At 31.3% G+C, this 15,559-nt stretch overlaps 1 protein-coding gene across 1 annotated transcript in view; it reads left to right on the top strand.

Moving 5' to 3' along the window:
- Positions 1-6,627: 6,627 nt before the first annotated feature.
- The window catches only part of LOC100162989 (putative fatty acyl-CoA reductase CG5065), a gene marked incomplete in the record, with an annotated part of 56,835 nt that continues 47,903 nt past the window's right edge, over positions 6,628-15,559 (top strand). The window contains 1 exon segment of the mRNA XM_029485890.1: positions 6,628-7,193.

Here is a 15,559-nt window from a genome sequence, read left to right as displayed (position 1 = left end):
ATACTATTATATACATTTCCCAAAAAATAAATATCCATTTTATTATGATCCAATGCACGTCGGACTTATAAAATATAAGACTAATATAAAATCATCAATGTGGAATTTGAATATTACCTGATTAAATTGTCATCATTGGAAATTATAGGACGTGATAGTTATTAAATTGTTAATAATTTATGTACCTATAGAATATCATTTTGCCGAATATATATATATATATATAAGTAAATATATTACGTATAATATATAATAATATGTATGTACTATATTTTATATGTTTGTTCCTATATTATTCAGTTTGAATTTATATATAGATATATAGATTTGCCCGTAAATGGCAAACAAATTATGTTCGTGTAATAATATACCTACCTACCTACTACACCTATTACCTATAATAAAATACTATGATGTTCATTAGAGTTAGTTCGTGGAACAATAACAATTTCAATTAATTTACAGTTAATTACATGCGGTACACCACAGCCTGCAGTATGCATTATGCGATGAAAGCCTAAAGGGATCCACAAACACTATACAACAGTCTCCTGTCCCCGAGTCCAGAGACGCATTTAAATCAATAAATTTAAATATATTTTTGGGATAAACCCTGCATAGTACTGAGACACGTCGCGAGCTCTGCATATTATCATATTATTGTAGGCGTAGAATCCTGATCTGTCAGTGAAAATCACTGTTCGGCTTTTTTTCACCACTGGTTAGGTTAGGTATAATATAATGAGCTACCAACGAGTGTCGATTAGCTACAGGTTTGTTGAGACGTATGTTATACTAAGTGTTCATTGACAGCGGCGTGACCAAGTGGATGGGGGGGGGGGACTATACCTTCATCCCATTTGCCACAAATCCCCTTATTTGTGTCTTTGGTACTACCATCATAACTCATTTAAATGTATTATTGTACAGTACAATTATATTATATTGTCATAACTAATACGTATAATAATTTATTACTTATAACACCCCCCCCCCCCCCTGGGCACGTCACTTTTTATCGTATTATCTGTGGACTGTGGTCGTCGATTTTCGACATTGCACACCGATATTTCACCGGTATATACACTGCAGTTACTTCACGCTTGCTGCAGTGGTCAACGGTTATCGTAAAGTAAATTATGTCAGAACTATAAAAAAAAGAAAATACAACATATTATACATAAACGTAGGTCTAGTTAACGGTTCGATATAAAACAAAAAAATGGTCCAGTTGATGAAAGCAATAAAAAAAAATAACATAACTGTACTAGTAGGTATATAGGATCTCAATTGGAGGGGTGACAAATCACTTGTATTATAGTTGGTACTTAATATAAATAAAAAACGTTCTGCAGCTCAATGTAAGTATAACCCGTCCAGTTCATCTAGGCACTCGGCAACCGTTACAATTAAAAAAAAATGTGATCCAAAAACAATTTTTTTCAATATAATATAGTTTTATATATAGTTTTCGGACTACTGTTTTATAAAATCCCAACGGTTGCCGATCGCCAAAACGAGCTGGACGCCTGGACAAAATGCATGAGGTAAAACAATAATTTATATGTCATAAAAATTACATAGTATATGACTGATGTACCCATTATCAACATCATATTATATTTAAAATGTTTGGGTAATTACGATTGCGAGCGATTTTTCTAAGGTTTTTTTTTTCATTTGAAGGTTATTAACGATTATCACCCAAGTTCAAAGGTTTTTATTGACACTGCGCGTATAATATAATGAAACCATTCAGGGACAGATTAACTTCCTATGTATTTATATATATGTAACGCATTATAGACTGTGAAGCGATTATGTACCGATATAATAGTACCGCGGTTGTCGCATAATTGTTAATTTCATTGAATATTATAACGCTCGTTAAACCGATATTAGATATACATTAGGTTTAAACAAACAGGCGAGGAAAAAAAACGATCAACACGCTCGAGATTCAGTCAATAAACGTTTTGTGCAAAAACAATATTAATTGATCGTCAAATCACCTGCAGCAGTCACCATATGTGGTACGGAACGAATCCTCTGGTTTTGAATATTTTTTTCAGTACTTTTTTCTGGTTACAATTAACTCTATCGAGTGAGAAAATCTCCGTCGATTTTGAAGCCTTGGCCTTTGGCTTATTAATACTGCAGACTCGTTGGTCGTGCGCCTAGTAATACCTACTTAACCACGCAACGATCACTAAGTGAGTCACAAGTCTATCACAAGTCTTGACGTCTCGTGTTGACTGCTAAAAACGGATTTATTCGCTCACACGAATTTTGAAATAGTCGTGAATATAATAATTTTTAAACATTTGGTTTTTTCTTGGACTCCTGCAGCAGGTTATCGATCATGCGTAGACTGCAGGTGCCTTGTGTACAATTTGAAACTACACGTTATATATATTATCAACAACTATTAATATGAACTGTAAGTACCTAGGTGTAATCCACGCATTTTTTATATAATAACTGTAACTCATTCTATTCCTAATTTTTGTTATGTTTTATATTATTGACCGCACGATTATATTAATATATTGTTTTTTAGCAAATTATTGTAATGACTGCTATTCTACAAACAATATTGTATTTCCACACCTATGTGCTCTACCTATTATATTATTAAAAAATTGAAATTTGTCTTGCGCTCAATTTATCACATCGATTATTATAACGAAAAAATATCATTAATATTCTTACGCCATACGCTAATATACGTCCAGTGGCGTACACTGAAATATCCGCCCCATTGTCATTATTATTACTTTAAAAAAAAATAAATATTTATCAAGTTTCAACTGTTGTCAACTAATAAGCAAGACGTAAACTCTTATACGTCTTACCAGAATGAATTCATTTTTGCAAAAACATTGTGTTTGCATACCAATTTTCCTAAATGATCAGTAATTTTTTGATAAAAGTATGAACTACTTGTATGAAATATTTTGTGTTGAATTTTTAGGCCTTGAGTGTACAAATTTAATATTTTATAACAAATTAATTATTAGAGTTTTATCAAAATTTGAACTTTAAATGCTTATAAAAAATAATCGTGTCTATGTATCGTTAATATTTTTAGATAGCTATAATAAAACTTTGTACAACATTTTTAAGCTTTTTGATCGACCGAATTATTTTTTAATGAAATTTTTAGAAAAAATAATAAATTAATCAAATACATGAGTTACTAAACTATTTTTCATTTATTTTTGGTTTTCCTGATTGTTTTAAAATATATTGAGCATTTTCAATTTTAACCTACCAAAAGTTCCATCTAGATCCAATTTGCTTTCAAAAACCTTCATCGAAGTTTATGATGAAAGCATTTTATCTACTAGAAAAGTTGAGAAGTTGAAGTTGTACAAACATTTTCAAATACCTCATCTATAAACTCCAAAATTATTAGACTGGACAAAATAAAAAAAAATTGTAATTAATTGAAAAATCTTGCGTACGCCACTGTATACGTCACTATGTGTTTGTGTAGATTAAAGTATAATATATGATGATTAATATGTAAAACACATTTTAATTTAAAAAGTATAAAAATAATTCACGTTTTGGCACCTAGTTATAAATTTATAATAACTTATAACTTATAATTTATAAGAAAATGCTTGACGAACACAAAATTTAATAAAATTATTATTTTCAAATGCATACGTAATTAAATTTGGATAATTGACTTTGAATAAGATAGAATAAGTGTTATTCATTGCTATGTCATCCACCAGAATTCATAAATACATAAATATAAATTATATAGGGATATTGATTATACACCATACAGTTTCTGTGTAATTTAATTTGAAAGTTATTAATCACTATACCTATAGCTAAATGTAAGGTTGTATAAAAGTTTTGCTCTCATTTGAACATGTTATTGCCATTGCCATCATACACGGGAAAAAACAATTTACCATCCCCTATTAATTAAATGAAAATTCGATTATTTTGAAATTTACAAGTAGACCAAATTTAAGTTTTTTTGTTTTTGTTAGAAAAAAAAATCTGCGGTATAATATTTTAAATTGGTCTAATTATTATCAAATTCAAATTTAGTTGATTTGTGTAGGTACCTAACAATTAATTTAAGCCCATTACAATGTACCTCAGTACGATTTACTGAGCTTAAGCCATCATTGATGTGAACATATATATAAATATATCCAAAACTAAAATGATTTGTATACCTTATTTTATTACTCGTATCCCTTGATCCCATAATTTATACAATACGAAAACACTTCCGAGAAGCTGTTCTGCAGTGTACACGATGGTTAATGTTTATAAACAAATAACTGAAATACTGAAAACCAGAAATTATATTGATTACATTTTCAAACAATATTGCAATGAAAATTGATAAATAAATGGTTTTGGTTGAATTAAAAATAATTCCAATATTATACAATGTTGTGTTAATGTGTTATAATACTTATAATATAAATATTAAAAACATCAATCGTACATTAAATTGTTTGATAAAAACCGTTTCAAAACAAATTAATATATAAAAAAAATTTAAGACACATTGTTTTTATGATATTTAAACTTGAATTACTTTTTTTTATCATAAGACGGGATATCGAAAAAATAAAAACGATATTTCCCAGTCAAAATTCTAATCTTTTTATGGCGAAAAACTGATTTATTATCTACATTATAAAAATATAAATGTAGCCTATTTCGGATCTTTTCTTCGTGATTCCGTTTTTCTATATAATTTTGCGATTATACACAACAACTAACTTCTATGGTACAGTAAGTTGTGGGATTACTATAGACATCTAGTTAGTCACTGTTGCCGGATCGACATAAACAATTACTAAAAGTTTGATAAATCAATAGTGAGCTAACAGTCCTTAAAACATGATTTAGCATTCACATGATTGGTCCATTAAATCTTAGCGAACTATTAAATTAATCAATTTTTATACAATCCTACATACATTTAACCTCACATTTTTCTCAAAATTCGCTTATATTGCCTATATCAAACCCCTTAAAAAGCTCGCGTGAACGACAATCAAACGCTAGCAAACTGTTCGATGGGTAGGGGTGGAAGCGATTTGAGAGACATTTCGGTTTTACACTTTTATGTGATTATGATGATGATGATGATGATTATGTTTTATTTTCATCGTTTTCTGTGAACACTTTTTCTGCTCAGAATAATGACGTGTACTCTATATACAAAGATATATAAGGCTCATCTTTATCGATTGTATTTTTCTATCATCTATGTATGGTGTATATATAGTTTCCGCGAGTTCCGATCAGAATCGTTCAAACGTCTTTTTGGACGAAAAGATTGTTGTCTTACACTCGTAACACTTTCAAATATAATTTTATCGGCACCGTTGTCAGCGAGTCTACAGTGCTGCATTATAATCACGTCCGGTTTTTTTCCCCTCCTTCGCGATGACCGCATGTACTCGTGTGTAGTTTAATATCGTTTTTAGAATCTCAGTGAAAACGAACAATGTTTCTAATGTAGATTAAACATTATGTGTTTTTCAATTATTTTTTTTGTTATGTACGTCTGTGAACATTTTTTCGGTTAGGAGTGTTATAAATGTTCTCATCATCTCATGTTTTTATTACTTAGGTACTTATTATAATGAAAAAAATGTAACACTGAAAAATGATGAGAAATGCTCCAATTTCCGGCACCCATTTCTTTATAAAACTTATTTCCGTTTTTACTGTTTAATTATAATTTGAAAAGTTGAACATCCGCCCCAATAATTTATTATAGAAAAAAAACTTGATATACAAATAGGGTACACTATAATATCTAATAAGGTGACTTGGCATGCGTACTTTGAGTTATATGCTTTTGACTCATACTTATTACTTGTATTATTAAATTTAAATTGTGTATAGGTACCTGCATTATATTTTTTCATTAATTCATAAAAAGGTTAGTATTTCATAACTTTACCATTTCTCTTTCTCTAAATTATATAGATATAAACACAATAAATTAATAATTAAATATAATATAATTTTTCAACTACTCATTTCACATTTATTACCCATGTACCTATACAATTATACAATATACATTATACATTCCTCAAAAATATGCCAAATAATGAGATGCATACTTATTATTGTTTGTAGAAATTATATGGACATAATAGGTATCAAATAAAATAGGTAAGATTTACCGATGAAATGATTCATCGTATATATAATATTATTGTCGACTACAACTCAAATAATATTGTAAAACAAATATTACGCACGCGCCTATTAAGTTTCTAAAAAGCATTAATGAAATCATCATTACCGTACACAAAAAAAAAAAGAAAAAAATGTCAAGGGGATGGTGGGGCCCCCCGCTAGAAACTCATTCGGGAGGCTTAGCCCCCCGCCAAAAGTCCTAATCGTGCCACTAACGATGACCCACAGTGGTGGTGGTGGTGGTGGTGGTGTTGTGATACGGCAGCTACTTATTATAGCCCCGCAGAGAAACACGCATTTCACCGCGTATAGGTATAATATTATACACTTTCTCGCGCGTCCTTCTTCTCCGGACGTCGCCGCCGCCACCACCGCTGCCGTCGCCGTCGTCGTCGTCGTCGTCGTCGTCGCCGCCGCCGCCGTTGCTGTCGCCGTCAGTGTCCGATTTACTTCCGGCCGACCCGACGGGCCACCGCGCTACACACACACTCGCACACTCACACTCACACCTACACACTCGCGCGCGCACGCACACACACACACGCACAGAATCACGCGAAGAAACCCCGTACGACGACGACGACGTACCACTACAGCGCACGCGAGCACGAGTGTCGGCAGTTCGCGAACGCAGTAGGTACCTATATACGACCGCGTGAAAACATCGCGATTTCGGCTCAAATCCGCGCGAACACAATTTTTTATCGTCATAGTTTTATTTTGTTGTTGTTGTTGTCGTTATAATTTATTATTTTCGAATTAGTTTTTTACACAATAATTATCGCGAGTCCCCCGCACGCACCCCGTCCCTGCGGAAAAACCCGCAATTTTTACCCGTTACCTACCACCGAGTGTGTCGCCGGTGCTTTTTCGTTTTTTAGTTTTTAGCTCTCTACACTGTCAATACCTGTACAATATTATAATATTATAATATAACGTTCGCCGACGATTGAGTTTCGTATTTTCGCCGAAGACCAATCACCGCCACAGTGCACCCCAGGTACGTACACGCGTAGTCACATATCAAAGACGTTTCGCGATTATATATATAATAAATATATAATATATTATAAAGCTATTACTATATTATTATTAATACTTTCTATTATAATATTATATTATAATATATAGTACTACAATATAATAATTATCACTTCATTTTTTACTTACCCGCAGCGTTTATTAATTAATATAAATTTAAATCGTTTTCATTTTTCTCGAGATCACGGTTTTCCTCGAATCATTATCAACATTTTTCAGCTTGAGGAAAACCGTATACCTGCTTAAGCACATACGGCTGGTAGAACAGAGGTCTGGCTAATATATTTTGAGGTGGTTTAATATAATATAACTTAATATTATCATAAAACAGTCCATAGGCAGGGATTTGGAGGGGAAGGGTTATTGGGGCTTAACCTCCTCAAATAATTCATGTCCCCCCCCAAAAAAAAATAGTCCAAGTTTGATGAATATTATTATGTCATTTAGTCATATCATAGTATATTAGTATTGAAATGATTTTTTATTAATGATTTAAATTTGATTATAATTTTGTAGTTAATATATAGTTTGTACCTTAAAATTAAAACATTTTAGGTAGGCACTCAATAACGATTAAAAAGCTCAACACATTTTTTCTATTATAGTATTATAATTTTTTGATTATTACTAATTGTCACTTACATTATAATTTCTTTGATTATATTATGTATCTCATTGGTTTTTGTACGATCAGTAATATATAACATGGCAAAGGACCAAAAATATTTAAAACGTTTTTTTAAGGGGGTAGGTGTGGTTATTTGCATTTGTTTAGTATAATATTAAAATGTAAGCGTTATTTTCTCTTGTGATGTATTTAAATCTCCGCCTATGGACTTAAGGTAAACGACGTGGATTTGGAACGGGAGCTGCGTGGATGATGACCGGTTAAACCACGACGGTTGTTTGCGATTTCTAATCTGTGAATTAGGTACCTAGATATTTTGCGATATCGCAGTGCATCTGACAATAACAACGGACGCGATTGTCATCACCAACAAAAGCGCGATAATAGTAGCGGACTGACAGAGCAGCGGTAGAAAGGTTACGATTTTCGATCACTCGTGGTGCAGGCGGTGGACACGCATAGTGCAGATATCGTCATTGTTTTCGATTTAGTTTTGTTTGCGTCAATTCGAGTGCTTGCGAATTTAAAACCCAAACACCTCCTGTATAATATTATATAGGTTGTGTCGTATAAGGGTGTTTTTTTTTATTTTTTTCATCTCGTCATCATAAAATAATATTACATAATAAATATTGCTATGTACATTTCGAATTATCGGTGTACGATATTATAGTACGGCGTACACATAGGAGACATATATCTTTCATCGACAACATACCGAAAACACTTATTTAATCGATCCGAAATCATCAAACCGTGTGTATGAGAATAATATTATTGAGAAGTAAAAGCGACTCGCACGCGAATAACGGTCGAATAGTGAATATAATGTATAAATCGGTTATTGAGTATAAGACCCGTCCCTCTGTATTGCGGGTAAACCAATGCCGATAGCTGTAAGCGTATAATATAACGTTAAAGACTTTCTGGAAAACGATCAAAGTGGGTATACACGTTTCAGAACTATAAATTAATTATTATTACAACTATATAGGCGAAGACCGCTGAAATAATTTTGCCATAAAATTCGATTTACCTATTGATTACTATTAATAATACAATATAAACGTCACCTTATCATATCGCATATATGCTGCAAAGAAGTTTATATTTTTACATAATGCATACTCTTGTATAGTCACTTCACCAATGAATATATAAATAATATTTGCTATAAAATGCTTTTTTTAAAAGGACACATAATTTGTATTTTTTAAATCGTGTATTCGAAAGCGTATAAAGTAATCTACATAATCAACATACTATTATACTAAATACTTACAATAATGGTTATTTCATTTCACATAACGATAAGACGCTTCCGTTTTTTTTGTTTCGATGCTATATTATATTATAACATATGTTAAACACAACATGTATCATCAGAGTAATAATTCAACTAGGATCTTTTGGCTATGTGTCACATTCACATATATAAAAACTCGTTTTGCGTGTAGAGAGGCTGATTAAACAAGATTGAATGAAAGTTTGCTTTTGTTTTATACCTCGGATTTGAAAAACTTATGCTGCGTAATTGATTTATATTATTTTTTCGCAATAAGTTTCTTTTAATTAAACAAATTCATTAAAAAATAAAATGTTTTAAAATACAACAATTAATAAAAAACCCGTAGGTACGTACGTAGAGACGATTTCTATAGTCAATTTATTACCCATCTTCGACGTTCACCGTCACCACAGGTTTCCTTCAATTTTTTAATCGTTTTTCATACATTTTTCTTTCTTTAGACTCCAGGTAGGATACCGGAACTATTTATACACTCTTCCATCTGGCGCCAGTTAGTCTTCAGAAATGGACAACTAAAACGTCTACATGCGCGCAGATATATTCTATCGATAGTGACAGGTCTGTGTTTTTAAACTCGTATATCTATAAACCTGACGTTGTTATATAAAATGGCATTCAATATTATTTTTATTTTAAACAAGTTTTGAACAAAAAATATTTGTTTATAAAACGGTTTTCAGGGACTGCTCAATTTCAAGTCTATTACGTGTACTTTTAATCTGAAAAAAAGAATTATTTTCAATGAATTATGCCACCGCCACTCGTTATCTCGATGTTTACGTCGTATACAGTTACGTTTGAACAATTTAAACCGTAAAAAATAAAAAATGTTGTTACCTCCACATAATAAAATTATTTTTGAGTAAAATATTAAAAATCCAGATTTTATTGTTAAATGCCTCAAAACCCTAATAAGCTCTAAAAATGAAAAAAAATCTATCTAAAATTTGAAAATTGTCAAAAAATACAAACTAAAAACACGAAAAGTACCTATATAATAATATATATTAATATATTATTAAACGAACATCGCGTAGAACTTTGGCTTTGGGCTTAAGCTTTGGACAGTACAGTGCAAAGTGCATCGAAATCCCATCCCTAATAATAATAATAAGAAGAAGGAGAAGAAGAAGAAGAAGAAGAATAGGTAATAATAATACACGGAAAGTATTGACATTTTGCGACGTGCTGTTTTCGCAAAAATCGATTTCACTTGTACTCCGATGATGATGATGATGATGATGATGATTAAATGGTTAGGTTAGATTCAATACGCCGATTTCAGAACCACCGCGGTTTGACACAACCACGACTCGTCTAACTGTTATACCAACCTATATAGGTATTATATTATTATGTAGGTGCACAGTTTTATTTTCCTCACTATACGAATCGACTGTGAGCGTTATTGGGCGGCGACATCAGAAGTATTCTGAAATAGGTATAGGTACTAATATAATGTATCTATACCGTATAGATATAATATTATTATTTATACGGTCGCCGGAGTGTGTAATTGACCAGGTCGGTCAATTACTGTATGAACTGGCGCGTATACTATGAGAAATCAGAACGGACGAATCTGCAGTGTCTATATATATATATTAATATTGTATCGATATAGAAATACCTAGAAAAATCGAATGAAATGAAAAAAAAACATTATTGGTACTGATCAAAATATCGTATTTTCGAACGCCACTATGCCCCCGCCGCCGAACGTCACTGCGTCAGTACCCAGTGGACGTCGCGGTGTAGAAAATTGGTTTTTGTTTTTATATAGATGTATACGCGAGTATATAGGTATATAGGTAATGGGTATATATTAAAATATACGCGCAGGCAGTCGAAGCGATTATTTTATTATATTTATACAGTGTCATTGCCAAGTAATTGCCGTGACGGAATATTATATTATTATAAATTATTTTTTTAACACACCCGCATTATGGTTAGCACTTGTAGTCTGTAGTGCGGTGTATATAATACTGTTATGGCATATTTTTATCGAACAAACATCAGCGTATATTCTACTGCAGCGCGTTTTACCCCGCGCACCCCCCTCGTCAATTACATTTGTTGGATTAGATTCAATTCGTACGATCCTTAACAACCACCCCCATAATGGCCATTTTCAATGAAACCACAACGTATATAATATAATATAGCCTATACATGTAAGTGGGTACTTATTATTATATTTTCTAAGGACTATTTCCGAACGTAATCGAATAAACGAACGGCGGAAATACTGTTTCGACGTCCCAACCAAAACAACACGATCGTGTATAATGTAATATAATATATATTTTTATATTATTGTGATTATACTATAATATTAAAGAACAGGGTGATTTAAGTGTATACACTCATTATAGTTCTAAAATTCTTAACTTTTTTGAAAATAATTTTCGCACATTATTTGATTATGTCATTGCAATGTTGGTCAATTGATACTTTATTGATATATTACTACTCGTAGCTCATCAATAATTTATTAAACACCTTATAATAAGTTACTTCTATAATTAACTACTCGTTCAAAATATGATTTTTACGTAACTAAGTATGTACTCCGTAAAATATTTTGTTTCAGAATATCAAATTAAATACGGTAAAAAACTTGAAAATTTACAAAAATACAAAATGATTGTAAAAATATAATTTTTTTTTTAAAAGTGGTTTTGCTATGACATTATATAATCAACAAACATATTGAAAAAACAATAAAAATGTATTAATGTAGACTATTAAAAATATCACTTTATAATATAGCGAAACGATATTTTCCTATTATAATTTTTTATGTGTGGTTAAAAGATCTGTTTCAGACTTCATTATTGTTTTCATATATAGCTAGCATTCTAAAACCATTCAACGATCATAACGATAACAATATTATAATAATTATAAATATATTGCTTAGCCGTCCATAAAATTCAAATTTTGAAAATTGTCAAAATAATAATACACACAGTAATATTGTTGACAGTACCAAAAACACCTTATTCGCGGTGCTCACAGGTTTCAGGTACTTCTGCAGCAGTGGCAGCATGTTGTTGGGGAGAGTTTTAAAATTCTATATTATTATCATGTTTATTAATTTAATAAAATAGTCTATAGATTTCGAATTTTTTTTTCGATATTTTTCAATATTATAATAACTTCTACCATAAATTTGAATATTTCTTTAATGTTGTATAACATAATATATTTTATGATTCTGCAGTGATACATCAAATAATTCACTGTATATTATGATGGTAACTAAATATCCCTGAATTACGTGGTATATTAAAATATTATATAATATATATAATATTATATACGAAAGGTAGTATAGACGTAGGTATAGTGAGTATAATATTATATACTCAAAGCGATCGATTCGAAACGGACGACTTTCGCGGAAGCGATTACCTACGTGATATTTTATCCATCCACCGACAAGGGGCATCACGAATTATTAATAATAATAATAATATTATATATACGGAGTGATTTTTCTAACGGTAAACACTGCTCATTACCTCAAAAAAAAATTTAACGTTTTTGAAAATATTTTTCTTTATATATGATTATATAATTTAAGTCATGATGAAACAGTATTTTTAAATATTATCATAATATTTTTATATTTTTAGTTTATACTCTTGTGATTGACAACACACATTTTTTTAGTTTTTATATTCTGAAGTAAAATATTTTTCCGAGAATTTTGGTGTATAAAAATCGGATTTCGAACAAATATCTAATCTAAACTCGAAGCACTTATAAGAAATTAACTTGTTCGACATTCGATTTTTATACATCGCAATTCTCGGGATTGGAAAAAATATACGAGGCTAACATTTTCGAGGTTCCCGCCTGTACCACACGCGTGACATGCTCACCCAAATCCACAGAATAGTATAACCGTTACGGGGTTGAAACTCTCTATATACTATCGAAATTTATAAAAAAAAAAAAACCTCTGTTTACCAACTACATAGTATTAAAATACGGAAAATTAGAAATTCGATTCATTTATTCATCAAAGCTTTCTCGGAAAAACATTCAGAGTACCTGAAGGAAATCAAAATCGTATGCGCCCGCCATTCACGAGAGTAAATATATATATTATATATATTCAAAAAGTGACGGTGATGAAAAGACAGTAAAAAATATTTAATGACATCTTTATATAAGAAGATATTATATAAAAAAATACTTTCGATATCGTTAGTGATTTTCGAGACGACGAATGGGAGAGATGTGTATTTCATTTAATATCATTGTTAAAAAAAATCACCCTATATACACGAGTGGAACTGGTTGACCCGTATTATAAAGTCTCCTGCAGACTCCGTCGACTTATCGTCGTCTCTCGTCGACACCCGGCGGCACGTGTTACGAGCACTCGTCGTCATTATTACGCATATAATATTATCATCGCATGTTATGTTGTTACATTATTACATTATTGTACACACGTAGGTACCTACGTCGTCGTATATTCGTATATGATGTACATATATATATATTATATATTATGTGTGTGGACGCGTAACACTCGTGTGTAATTATTATATTACATTATAATGTGTCGTTCCGGTCGTAAACGAGATTCTGGTTTATACCTGTACGTGGGTCGTAACAATATTAATGTGTACATGTGTATAATAATATGTATGTATTATACATTATTTATACCGCGGATGTGACGTCTAGAAAGTTTCGATTCCACGAAATCGTGTGTAACGGCGGCACGACGATAGTCCGTAATAATAATAATAATAATAATATAAATATAAAAGTAGGAAGTGATTGGTATAGGATTTCTTGATCACACGCGGCGGTTCAGCATCAATCTCCATTTCGGCGACGATCTACGACGTTCTATATATATTTTTTTAAATGGGACGCCTGTGAGACAGCTACACAATTCTCTCTTGTTTCCGACGAGTACACATTGGCAATATAATTAGTAAAATATTATTATATAGGCGATGATAAGCATAAGCGTATATACCTAAACGATTTTTTGTACCTATGGTTTCGCAAAATGCTTTTTATACCAATAATTGCAGCAGTGAATAGTATAATTGGGGTGGAAGTGCAGCAACACGGTGTTTGAATATTATATATTTTATTTTTTACATTATGATAAGTCGCTCACCGCTCGTCCTAAAATAGATATAGAAAGTTATTCTCGGTTTACAGTTTTCAAAGAAAATTTATACAAGGGAAAATTTATGATGGTCAGGAAATATTTATTAACCAGGCACGGTATGGTTTTAAACAAAACTTGACCCGTTTTTGAGTAAGCCGCCTTATTAGGTAAGCCTTAGTAAGCCTAATTCGAACTCGTTCACATTTTCATATTATACGCGTGCGTGGTGCAATACATAGCCAGTATTATCGCAGTTTTAAAAGTTAAATATTTATACTTACCCGTGTGTGTCACTTACCCATCCCAGAGGTCCTAATTTTGTTTTAGAATAAATTACTGTATATTTACTATGATATTATGTGTAAGATATACTTATATGAAATATGTAATGGCATAGTCGGTGTACATTTAAAAAAATTTATATGGGTATCCGGTATACGATGTATCCGGGTATCCCGCATGTACCCTTCAGAAACACCACCGGGGATAACGTATAGTATTAATACGATAACATATATTATAGCACGACGATAATAAATAACACATTATAACGGTGTAGGTACTTATAAGGGGAGTCCACGATGAAAATTCCAATTTGAATTTAAATTGTTTTTATTTTGAATTAGGTTGGAGGAGTTACTTAGGTATATGACACGTGGGTAATACATATTATAATAACCGAAAGTGGCAAGTTAATGAAAAATTTTTGAATTTACTTGAGTTAGCTTAGTTAGGACTATACGTTAAGATAATAACGCTTTAAGTTTATAGTTGACGAACAATATACCTACCTACTTCGCTCTTAAAGTGTAAAGTTAATATGGAGGAAAATTAAACTTAACTCAACTTATGTTTTAGAAAATTAGATGTTTGAATCGACTAAGTTATTAAAACAAGGCATATATTATGAATTTATTTATTTGTATTTAAAATCACTGTATAGGTACAGAGTGATTAAACAAAATAATAGTAATTGATAACTAGTTTTAACAAAATGTATGTACAAATAGGTACTTATGTATAAATGTATTAAGAGGATGTCAGTGCACTATTTGTTTTCTCTCTCTGGCCCACGCCAAGCATTTACAAAATGCATTAACACAGAATCATTTTTTCTTTGTTTTAAAGTAGTCTTAGAGTAAAATCATCCATTACAAAAAAGATTGCGAATAATATTTTTGAGGGAATGTCATATCGATTTGTCTAAATATTGTCTCAAAACACA

This window comes from Acyrthosiphon pisum, chromosome X (genome assembly GCF_005508785.2).
Source record: "Acyrthosiphon pisum isolate AL4f chromosome X, pea_aphid_22Mar2018_4r6ur, whole genome shotgun sequence".
Taxonomy (NCBI): Eukaryota; Metazoa; Arthropoda; class Insecta; order Hemiptera; family Aphididae; genus Acyrthosiphon; species Acyrthosiphon pisum.
Note: the sequence above shows the minus strand (reverse complement) of the source record. Positions and strands in the feature narration are given on the sequence as shown.